Genomic DNA, 13,117 nt, shown 5'->3' on the forward strand with positions numbered 1-13,117 from the left:
CTAACATAATCAAGAATTAAATTATGAGTTTCAATACTTGAAAATCCTTTGCAGTCAATGATTGCCTGAAGTCTGGAACCCATAGTCATCACCAGATGCTGGGTTTCTTCCCTGGTGATGCTCTGCCAGGCCTGCACTGCAGCTGTCTTTACTTCCTGCTTGTTCTTGGGGTGTTTTGCCTTCAGCAAGTGAAATGCTGCTCAATTGGATTCAGGTCAGGTGATTGACTTGAACATTGCAGAACATTACACTTCTTCACCTTAAAAAAGTCTTGGGTTGCTTTTGCAGTATGCTTCGGGTCATTGTCCATCTGCACTGTGAAGCACCGTCCAATGAGTTTTGAATCATTTGGCTGAATCTGAGCAGATAATATAGCCCTAAACACATCAGAATTCATCCTGCTGCTTTTGTCAGCGGTCACATCATCAATAAATACAAGGGAACCAGTTCCCTTGGCAGCCATACATGCCCATGCCATAACATGCTTCACAGGTGAGGTGATATGCTTCGGATCATGAGCAGTTCCTTCCCTTCTCCATACTATTCTCTTCCCATCATTCTGGTACAAGTTGATCTTTGTCTCATCTGTTCATAGGATGTTGTTCCAGAACTGTACAGGGTTCTTTAGATGTTTTCTTGGCAAACTCTAATCTGGTCTTCCTGTTTCCCATTTAGATCTTGTGGTAAACCCTCTGTATTTACTCTGGTGAAGTCTTCTCTTGATTGTTGACTTTGACACAGATACACCTACCTCCTGGAGGGTGTTCTTGATCTGGCCAACTGTTGTGAAGGGGTTTTTCATCACCAAGGAAATAATTATTCTGTCATCCATCACAGTTGTTGTTCTTCCAGGCATTTTGGTGTTCCTGAGCTCACCCTTGCATTCTTTCTTTTTAAGAATGTACCAAATAGTTGATTTGGCCACACCTAATGTGTTTGCTATCTCTTTGATTGGTTTGTTTTGATTTCTAAGGCAAAACTGAAGGCAAAACACCCCAAGAACAAGCAGGAACTAAAGACAGCTGCAGTGCAGGCCTGGCAGAGCATCACCAGGGAAGAAACCCAGCATCTGGTGATGTCTATGGGTTCCAGACTTCAGGCAGTCATTGACTGCAAAGGATTTGCAACCAAGTATTGAAACTCAGAATTTAATTCAAGATTATGATAGTTCGTCCAAATACATTTGAACCCCTAAAATTGGGGGGACCACATATAAAAAATGGTGTAATTCCTACACCGTTCACCCAATTTGAATGTAACTGCCCTCAAATTAAAGATGAAAGTCTACACTTAAAGCACTCTTGATTGTTTCCTTTCAAATCCATTGTGGTGGCATACAGAGCCAAAATGAAGACAATTATTTCAATGTCCAAATATTTATGGACTTAACTGTATGTAATCAATATAGACCAAGACAATACAGCAACATATCTGTAGCTGGCGGCTTGGTGTTGTGCAGAACATAGTGTCTCAGCATGCAAATGGTCATGTAGAAAGGTTGTATTTATACAGACAGATGCTTCCCTTTAAAAAACATATTTCACTGAAGAGAATTAGTTAATCAAATTGTGCCTTATTTTGTATAATCTAGCATTGTGCTTAGGACCAAAGAACTGAATCTGCATTACCATTCATGTTGAACAATCGGGCAAAGTACAAAAGATATATGTGCTGTCTTACAGAAAGATGAATCATGTCCTTCCTGTAGCCAAGAATGTGTTGGCGCAATCTGCTGGCAGCTTTACCTTTCAGATCTTCACAGTTTCAAAACCTGCTTACTTATACAGCTGTAGCACTTCAAATGGGCATTTTGACATTTCCCTAAATGCTAAAAAGGAACGAAATTGTATACCACACAGTAGCTTTTTTATTTTTCTTCCATTCCTCATTGCAGTTAAGATGATAAACATTCTCAGAACAAGTATAATTGTGAACTCATTTGCATGTAAAATTGAAGATTATTATTATTTTTTTTTTTTCAAAGGGCATACACTTCATACTATTGTTGTATGGCTTTTGTTTTCATGTAACCTTTTTGCATTGCTCTCAGAGAAAATATCAACCAGTAAAAAAACTTGAATTTAGATTTTATAATCTACAACAAAAATGGGTAATTTAAGTTCAATTTAAAATGCAATCAACAAAGCGAACCTTAAGAACAATTGTGTAGGGTGTAGAATCTTATTGTATGAATTTTTTTTTTTTTTACTTTTATTTTTTTTTTTTTGTAAAATGAATTGCACACATGGAACATCTAGCTGTAAGCAACCAACAATTTTCCAGCACTGTGAGGTATTGTACTATTTACTATCACTATTTGTTATTACTATTGTTGTTCTTGGAGAAAGTACAGCATTTGAAAAAGGTGTAATTTAGTCCCATTGAAGATGCACGTAAATTATGTTTTAAAGGTTCATTGAGGTTCATTCTAATTAAGGGTTTTACATTGTACACTTTGCTCGTAAAACAGCCATTTGAAGGAAGCAGAGATGAATTCAGCCACAGACCAAGAGCTTTTGCAAAGTTTTGAGTGTCTAGCATAGGAGTAATTGCCATTCCTTTAATTATGCTGAACTACATTTGTTTTGTTACAACCACTTGCATTTTTCGTATAAAATGTTTATATATTTATTTTAATTCAAGTTTTTAATCCACAAATGCTATTTAATAACCTTTAAAAGTGTTAAGTGCGCATTTAAATATCCTTTTTATGTTACAATATTTGTGACCTGGTAAATAAGACTTTCCCCTTTTTTTGTACTTTTTAAAAAGCACATAGCCACCAGGTGGCAGCAGTGTGCTTTTCCTTAGATGAAGAACATGAGCGACGGTAATGCTTATGGGAAAATAATTGTGTTGTATGTGTGTTTATGAGAGTATTTACATTTTTTCGATGACTGCTTCTCACTTCTATTTAACTTTCTTGACCACAAGATGCAACATCAGAAAGATGGAAGTTGTTGGTCAAGTTTCAGTATTAATTAGAAAGTGGTTATATCTTACGCAACTGCGAAATATGGTAAATCAGTATGGTTAAGGTATGGGACAAGAAAACTTAACTAATTTTCTGTGCAGCTCTCCCAAACTGTCCAACTAATTGAAAATAATAGTTAAATAAGCTATGTGCAGTAAAGTACTGTCTAAATGACATTACTAAAAAACAGGAGAAAATAAAAAAAAATCAGGAGGGACTTTATTCACTCGTATGGGTGTGAAGTTAGTCAATCTATTTGTTATTGTGAGGCTCAGACACTGTTTTATAATTTAAATTCCTCAGTTACAAAAACTATCCCTTAGTGTCGGCTGTGACGATATACCTTACCTTGCAGTCATACAAACTACACTAATAACATATAAACCCAGGAACTGATGAATATGGTTAAGTCAAATATGTTTTTATACATTTTTATATTCCAATTTTTAGCTATGCCTGAGTTTCAACAGTTTAAAATAAATGGTGGATATAAACCATGGATTCTGATGCTATTTAAAAATGTATTAGTATATTGATTGTAAGTTTATTATTTACTTACCAATACGTATGTTGGGACAATAAATGATGAAACATTTCGCACATGTTCTTAACTTAATACTGACCTAGTTTTTATCTTGGTACTGCCGCCCTCAGTGTGTTATTTATATCCCCAGAGAGGGATATGCATTTCATACCAGAAATAAATATATGGAAGAGGCTGCTTTTTTCGAATGTTGTTTGTTTAGCGGATGTAAGCTTAGACTCAACCTAAGTCAGGTACTAAGAATCTGAATAGAATCTGTGCCATAGCTGTATGCATTTAAAAATATGTTACTGCAAAAATGTTTCATAGTGATGGTAATATAAAGACTTCATACTGCATAGAACTTTTACATATAAACTCTACAAAAGAAGTGAAAAAACAAAAATCATGTATTATAAGCCTTTGGGAAAGGCAAAAAACAAACAATAATAGCACATTGTGTCACCAAACATGTCGGGATTTGTTTAATGGGATCCATTTTTGTTAAACCTCCGGTGTTGTCCGTCCTGCTACTAGACAACATTGCAACATATTTTACAGGAAATAGCAGCAATATTTGTTTTCTTTTCTACCACAAAGGGAGAGATCAATATATTATTACTCCCTTTGGCATGAAAGTCATTGAAGATTGTGCCAAGTGCTCCTGATTCATTGAGCGGTCACATTTACTGCATACCTGGCATGTTTTGCATTTGGCTCAGCAACACATTCTTTCAAAATAGTTGCCACAGTTGGTGGCTGGCAGTCAGACACTGTGAACATCACGTTTTAGGAGATAAGCACTCTGAGCTTATTGAATATTTCACGTATGTCTTAGATGTATTTCCATTACACAAACTATGCAATTGTATTAAAATGTAATAATAAATAAACAGAATATAGGCGTGCATTGAATAGTTATGTAGGTATGTAAATGGGTTAAAACCCCACACAAAAAGCTACAAATCTCATAACCACTACAATAATTTAAATTTTGCCTTTGCTTTAATGACTTGTACAACCCCGACCTCATTTTTTTTATTACGTATTTAAAACTCTAGTAATTTCCCCTTGTTCTATTCATCTGTGCTTCAAAATAGCTATTCAATATAAGAAAGGAATTGGATGTGATTAGTAAGGCTTTTTAAAAAACTCACTAGTCTCCACTGATTCTGACACAAATACTACGTTGCACTCATTTCATGAAGGCTTAGCTGCATACAAAAAATATCGACGCTGAATACAAGTAGCAAATCAATTTGAAGTAACATGCGACCCCTTCCCCTTTTTCTCAAATATGAATTTGCATGAAAATGTAAAGCTCATCTCTGCTATTGTCATGTCATTTTGGAATACTATGTGTGTCTGAGCATGATTTTACCCTTAGCTTCATATTTCCAATGACGTGATTCAAATACAAGAAGATGATGTATTCAACTTTGTCTGATGGTTAGACTTTTACTTTAACTCAAAACATGTATCATAGCATAACTACCCCCAAATTCGGTGTTTACCTAAGATTTATAGCTGTAGGAAAATCCCAGACTCTGACTTTAGAGGAAATTAATTAATTTGAATGAGCCCTTTGGTAGTGGAATGTAAATCTAATCCAGGACTTAACTGGCCACATTTACTGCCTATCTAGTCAATTCTGGGTGGGTACAGTTTTATTATTTTAGGGACGTTACTGTGACTGTACTATTACTTGAAGGGACTGTGACTTTTACTGCTTTGGATACTTTTCTTTTGAAAATAAGCTGAACTAAACAATTATAGTAAATTGTATTAATAATTGTTACATTAATGAGTGTGTTTTGTATAGTTAGTACAACTTTAGTGAAATTATGTAAAAACATTTGCTGGATAGTGTTAATATAGTCGCGTTTTCAGATTCTATGCTACCTGGATCTACCGGCTCGCATAAAACAATTAAATAATTTGAGGAGAATTAATTTATCAAAGATAGACAGAGGAAGCTATTGAATGGATTTTGCCATGTTTGATCGTGAGAAATACAGAGTATGCTTGAATACTCATATTTTGTGATTATACAAAACATTAATTTTGAACCTATAAGACCAGCTCATAGCTAAAGCAAAATAAGTACACCTCTTATCATGAGCTGATGCTCAACTTTTCAGTTCAGATCCATTTATCTGAAAGTATCCAACAGGTCTACGATAAATGATATGTCTTTGAATTTCGAATTTTCTCTACATGGATGCCCAAATTATCTTCTGTGATTATGAATTCTCTGCAGGACTAAACAAGACTTGCTGCCAAGATGCTCTCCCATTATCTTTGTAATGAGTGCTGCTACTGCAACATTACTGCTGACCAACTGAAGTCACAGATGCCAATCCTTGACTATGGGCTGTCAGGCAAATTGTTTCTAGAAAGAGAATATGTAATGGCTATTGTGGACATTGAATGTCAGTCTGATGTATCTCAGTTCCACAGGTGCTGGGCAAGTTTTGGGGTCATTTCAGTGGAGCACGTCAGAAATTGCCTAATGAGCTTTATTGTTTTTTTTTTTTTTGTAGACAGCACTTGAAGGTCTTCTGGCCACAGTGACTGAGTAGCCAAGCTTGTATCAGCAGTCACATAGCAAAATAATTCTGTACTTTTGAGGAAGATTTTAGCAAAACAGTTTCCCTTAACAGGAGGAATTAATCAGGATGTTTCCAGTACATCTAAAAGCACTAAGGCTTATAGATCGTAGCAATGTGCAACTACAAATGCAAGGAGACTATTAAAGATACAAACTGTAAAGTCATGTGAGAATGAAAGCCGTATCTAGCACCTATCTTTCACTACTATCTGTGGGAAAAAAAAAAACTTGGAAAAAAAATAGAATTCTATTTTCATTTCAGTTTAAAGCCATGAATAGCACACAGGCTCAGACCTGTTACTGAGAAAACCTTTGGTGAGTAAGGCTTCTCCCTTTTTCTTTCCACACTAATATGTAAATGAGTTTCAGTAAGTTAATGCAAATCAGACAACTGTTGCAACCTGCCTGAAAGAAAAAGAAAAAGAAAAATGCCCCCAGACGAAAAATAGGTAGTTGTTTGGGTACAATAAAATAGCTTCACTTTAATTGACACAACGTAATAAACTGCTTCTCATCTGAATCACACTTCTAAAGGGTTGCTGCTTTCACCTGAATTGACTATTTGAACTTGGGAAGATCTGCCAAGGAAAGATAAGGGAGAATAAATATGACAGATGCTTATAGTTCTACAGGTGCACAAAAACCCACCATGAATAAAAATAAAACACTTTATATGTATATTTTTATTTTTGAAGGGCCTTGAAATTAAATGTTTGTCAACAAATCAATCTTGGGTTTTCTAGACTAAAAGCAATAAGTAAATTAAAGTGAATGTGTTTTCTGGCATGCCTAACTAATAAATCATGTTCTGATTCCATCAGCCTATTTATTATTAAGGACAAATATGACATTTTGAATATTGGACTCTCTTTTCAAACTTTTCAGTACATTTTTTCTTCAATTATACTTTTATAATGTAGCTTTCTGATGCCATCATTTATCAAAAATAAACTTGCCTGACAAATGTTTCCAACTCAACCAAAGTTATGCTCAGGACAGTATCACAAAATGAGTTTAAAGGTTATCCAGAACTAATAATGATGGATAATATTAGCTAGTTCAATGTTGCTTTCTACACCACTGTTCATATTCCCTTTTATATATATATATATATATATATATATATATATAATTGCTGTCCATTTTAGGTTTCATTTACTGGGAAATAATATTTTTTCCCATGATTTTGTGTCAGTTATAGAAATCTCAAATACTGTCTTTGTATCTTTTGTCTGTAAAACATAAATATTAGTTCTACAAACAGAAACTATAGATTGTATGTATTTATTCATATTTTTAATAAAGATGCGTAGTGCCATACATTATGGCTAACCATATGCATACCCTTGGGTACTGCATTCACTATTTTCTGGCCATATAATTTTCCAATTGTGTTATGAAAAGCACATTTGTACCACTTAGTGATTTTATATTGCACAGATGGCTTGCAGATTTTATTTGACCTCTTCCCCCTTCCACAATAACACACACTCTCTCTCTCTCTCACACACACACTCAAATTGTATTAATCATAACTTAAATAACTTTCAGTGATATGCTGATGGGTGGAAAATTGTTGCTAATAAAGTAAAATAGAAAACAAAATATAAACCTTGACACCAGTTGACTTTTTACATTTTCTTCTGAATATGGCCTGCTATTTTTTTCCATTATTTGTCTTTTTGTCTTGGCTACAGCATGAGCTGCCAACATGTTTTTTTTTATTATTTTTTTATGAGCTATAGCAAGTGTTCTAAATTTAAGAATTCTAAACTGAATTACACTATGATGAGGTCATTTTCCTCCAGAGGAAACAAATATGCAGTGCCAAAAAGGTTTAGTATCCTTCCCTAATTATGTACTGTCCTTTTTGAGGTTTGCCAAGTTCGTCATAATGTTATTCTTCCTTCAGAGATGTTATTTTACTTCACTGATGGGAGTCCTAAGCTTGTGACTGGTGCCTTTCTGAGCAGAAGAAAGCAATAATTGTGTTTTTAGTGGTGCTGTGCTGCCATAGGCCAGTGGACTCTAGACAAAATGACTTCACTCATTTAGGGAAATTATTTTGCAGTTTGTAGCTTCCCCTGACATACAAGTACATTCTCTTGTCATTAGTCACATTCACAATTATTTTCATAATTAACCAATAAGTTCCCATATAGGGTTTTGTATAAACAAACAAATACATATACATACATACATACATACATACATACATACGTACATAAACCCAAATGTACATTTTGATGCTTACATGTAAAGACAGACTTACAATCCATATCAAATAAATTCAATAAAAACAACCCATATGCTTATTTTAAAGCTGGTTTGTTTAGGGGGTTTATTTTAGTCTTATTTTGATTCAAAACTACACAAAAACAATAATGTTGCAATGTGTTCTCCCTCTTTGAGGAGGTTATTTGGATTGACTGCAACCAAAGATAATTAACACAGGAATGTCATGGCAAAAATATGTGATTTTACTAAGTGGTCCAGTTTGTAATGCTTTAGTGCTAAGTTATTTTGAGAATGACTTTTCATGGATTATTTCATTAATAAAACACAGCAGGCAGACATTAAACTGATGTAGAAGCCAATATCAGCAACAAGTTTCAACACAATTCCTAAACACAGAAACTAGACACACATTTTCCCATGAATAACTGCTTTCATCTTTTAATATGTGGTGTTTTTGTCATGATTTTATTATTTATTACTTTTTTCAAAAAAACAGAAATTGACATAAATTTGTCGTCATCTACACCCATCTATCGGGAATACCCACCTTCTAGACAAACTCACACACTAGCCTGTGACAGATACAAAAAACACCTTCAAGTGTCACCCAGACGTGCATTATCGATACATAGGCCTCCATCCTGCACTGCATCATCTGAATTGGCAGTGCTTGGGTCTCCAGCACAGTACAAAAATGCAGAGACTTGCTGGCACCCCACCAGCTGCATTTGTGTAAATAGCGTTCATTGCAGACATGAGCCTGTTCAGGTGTCGTCACTTCCTTAGACCTGGAAGAGTGCAGACACTCACGTGGGGAGATTATGGCACGGAGGCATTGTCACTTGTTTGTTGTCCAGAGGGGTGCCTGTGATGATGGTGTCAATCTGACCTCTGACCTGAAGTGAACCGAGTTTCTCCCAACAGATTCCACCTAAACCCCAGTATTGCTTAATAAATGACTGCCCCTGCTGACTTTTTGTTCTCATCAAAGGTACATGACAACCAAAGAAAGTGTTTAACAAAGAAACACAGTTGTTGTCATTTCATTATAGTTAGAGAAATAAACAGTACCAGCTTAAGCTTTAAAGTACAAAATTGATAGACTTTTAGCAGTCATAAAAATAACATATTTTACATTATTATTTATTATTATTATTGTTATTTTTGTTATAAAGGTTGTATATCTTCCTAGTGTCTTGCTCTTGCTTTCATTTCATCTGCCTTTCAAGATAAATGTATGTAAATAAATCATATCCCATAACTTTTAAAGTTTCCTAATGTGGAGGCAATAAGCAAATGAAATAATTAAAATACATTTCATACCAGCCCTAAGTATTACATGTTTTTATGCATCAAAATATAACTCCAGCTTATACTTACTAAAAGTGGCTTGTAAGGCTCATGATCCCATACATGTAAATACAGCTATTGTAGCAAACCAGATGGTCTGAATTAGCACTACTTTATGGATACATGCAGATTTGTTTCATGGTTGTCCTGTGCAGAGTGCTGCATGAAAAGTCATTCTGATGCCAAAAGGGATTGGCTCGACTGTACATATTAACTTAGATTAAGGGCAGTGTTTGCATCTCTGAAAAAGAATGCTTTGGGGGTTATATGGCAAAGAGGTCTCATTCAATTGCTCAAGTCTTTCTCCTCTGGAGGGCTGTATTCAAGAAAAAAAAAGATTGGCCTTAAGCTTGCTTGTTCTACACACCATACAAAACTAAACTAAAACAAACAAAAAAGTATTTATGGGAAGTAAGTAATTTTGAAAGAGAAACGTATAGGAATCATGGCCAATTGACATTTGTCCCCTTAGTGGGTAAACTCTGGAGCTCCCAGTTCTTGCATCTGAAAAGCCCACCCATCTTTAGATAAAGGAACACTGAGTCTTAGCCATATCTTATCATGTGACTTACACAAAAGTGCCCTTGCTGGTATGATACTGAATGCTCCTTCATCCTGATCAGCAGAAGGAAATGCTCAGACACAAGTGAAATGTGTTGAAGACAAGCAATTTGTGCAGGCACGGTTCATCTGAGGCTACAAGCACTCCAAGGCATTTTATTTCTCCTTCCATATAAAGATAATTTCAGATTATTTGTTTTGTGCCTCTAAGTTTTTCCATTAGGTGAATGAAACCCTCTGTGCAATCAATGGATTTTCAGACTGGACACCATAATGAAATAGTCAAAAGGAGCATAAATTGCAATGCTACAGAATATAAATAAATAAAATTACTTGTCTGTGCAATATGAATCATGCCCCACCTGTTACAGGTTGTTTTTAATGCGCATGGCATCTTGACAGCCAGCTACAGAGCCATGCACCACTGAACATGGATTTGTGGGCTTAATGAAATCAAGCTTCTAAGCATTTGATGTTTCACTGGTTAATGAAACACAGATCCCTAAATAAAAGCTTTTCTTTACAAGTAATGTATTTGAAAGTCAAACAATTTCCTCCCAAACCTGGATCCCATTTTATTTCTCTAAAACGATATCGTCATGCATTATGATACCTCTAATCTTAATAAAGACCAAATCAAAACACTTATCACTCTAGAGAATGCAAAAGGCGAAATGTCATCACTTGTTCCTAATTCGTAATTTGAAATCTGCCCAAACAAAGCCATAACTATCATCACAGGAAAAGGGGGTAAAGCAACACATCGTTTGAAATAAGCAGGAAAGTGGGATGGTAAAAAAAAAAAACACCTCTCGATCAATCAACAGCTGATATTTAGAATATTTTAGAGAAGGCAGAAACCAGCGATTAAACAACTGATAGGCAGAAAGAGCAATCAAACACTTTTGCTGGATTCTGCACTTGTGCAAATTGACTTTAATTTCTACTACTGCACATGCCCTCTGGCCTGGACCAAAACCTTGACTATTCAAGAATTTGAAAGTGGATTCTGACAATATATTAAACAGCAATAGAGACAAGTTAGTAAATAAATATATACCCACACACAAGCACTGTTGATAAGTGAACACCATGTCCTACCCACATGAAAATTAATGGTCACCTTTTGAAGAAACAATACAGCCGCTGGCGTTGTCCATTTCCTTAATTTCACTTACTTTAATCTAATTTACAATTTCTCACTTTCTCCTTTTTCGATTGCAAGTCCTCTGTTATTTAAAACAGTGTTTTTGATCAGCCCATCTCTGCAGCCTTCTCCCTTCTGGTGCTCAAGCTGCTGAAGTATCTGTGTCAATAGAGGTTGTTGCATTCAAATGACATGTGTAACAAGCTTCGGATCTCATTTCACCTTGTTAAAACACAGTGAGTAACCCTCACATCTGACTGCCTTTTTTTTAGTCATGATCGTGGGTTTGATCTGCCAAAACAGTGTTTCTCAAGAGAGCTTTCGTTTATGCAGTGTTTAAACTTTTATACACCATTCACACAACCCTCAGTCAAATTTCACATGTTTTCTGGGTTTGAAAACACTTTTACTTACTTGACACACAGAACTGGACTGCCCCCATATATTCATGATTCACGCAATGATACGCTGAAAAGAACTACAGATACCGATCATTTTCAGCCTTTTGTTTTTCTTGGCTGACAAAATAAAGCTATGATCTTTGAGGTGTGAGAACTGGGAATGTGCCTCAGGTAACTTAAATGTCAGCATTCACTTTCTGATGTTCTCGATGTCTCAATTAAATTGTCTTATCGTATTACAAAGTATTATAGGGATAGAATATTTTCTTACCTGTATAAAATAAAATGAATTCCATTTTTTAGAAACTAACCATCTGATATATGACGTTTGGAGACCTGTTTTGATTGGGCTTAATGTAAACAAAATAAGTACCATAAGACTGACTTATTTACCTATTATTTAGTATTTTTCTCCAGTATTCCATGACTTGTACATCTTCTCTGAGTTATTCATTCACCTTCCCCTATTCCAGAGCTGTCAAAAATTGCTTGAAAAAGTCACAAAAGGCCATCAGGACTGATTACTTCTCACGCGGTTTAGTGCTTTTTGTACCCTTTTTTATTAAATAAAATGTTACATAGCTCATTTATTATTCACAACAACAATTTTCATCTTGATTAGATTTGTGCTTACAATGGTTGGAGGTCAATTGCTTATTGACTGGAATTGTAGCCTACTTGAATGAATTAATGAGGCTTGGTATGATTTTTGTCCAGTGTTCACTAAGGATAGTAAATGCTTTGAGGATTTTGTCATCAGAAGGGGTTGGTGTTGATATAGCTACAGGCCTAGTTTTGAAATATATATAATGGGATCGCTTGGGTCAGGAATCTGACCCCCTTGTTCCATTGCATGTGGTCACTTACATAGCAATGTATAATTAGACTTAATCAATGTAACAACCCAACACAATTATTTCAAGGTGACCTTATTATGAAGTTATAGTATCCAGTATTAGTATGAAATAATAGATAACATGTTCATCCATTTACCAAAAAGCCAACAATATCCCATTCCTGGTTTTAAATAATGTATTAACACCACTGGGTTAAGAATAAAATACAGAATACGAAATAAAATCTGAAATTCATTTTTATAAATATCATGGCTATCTCAGTTATCTCGGCTCTGACAAAGTTACAACTGTAGTCACTAACAACTGCTTGACTCATATGAAGCTGGATTCTCTCGGCCTATACGCAATGTATTCCCCAACACAGCACCTTCACACACAGCTTAGCTAAAAGAGAGCCTCCCCCATGTGAACCTCCCTTTTGACCTATCATGTCAAGTGAAGTCCCTCTGTTCGTT

Source organism: Amia ocellicauda, chromosome 8 (assembly GCF_036373705.1).
Source record: "Amia ocellicauda isolate fAmiCal2 chromosome 8, fAmiCal2.hap1, whole genome shotgun sequence".
Lineage (NCBI taxonomy): Eukaryota > Metazoa > Chordata > Actinopteri > Amiiformes > Amiidae > Amia > Amia ocellicauda.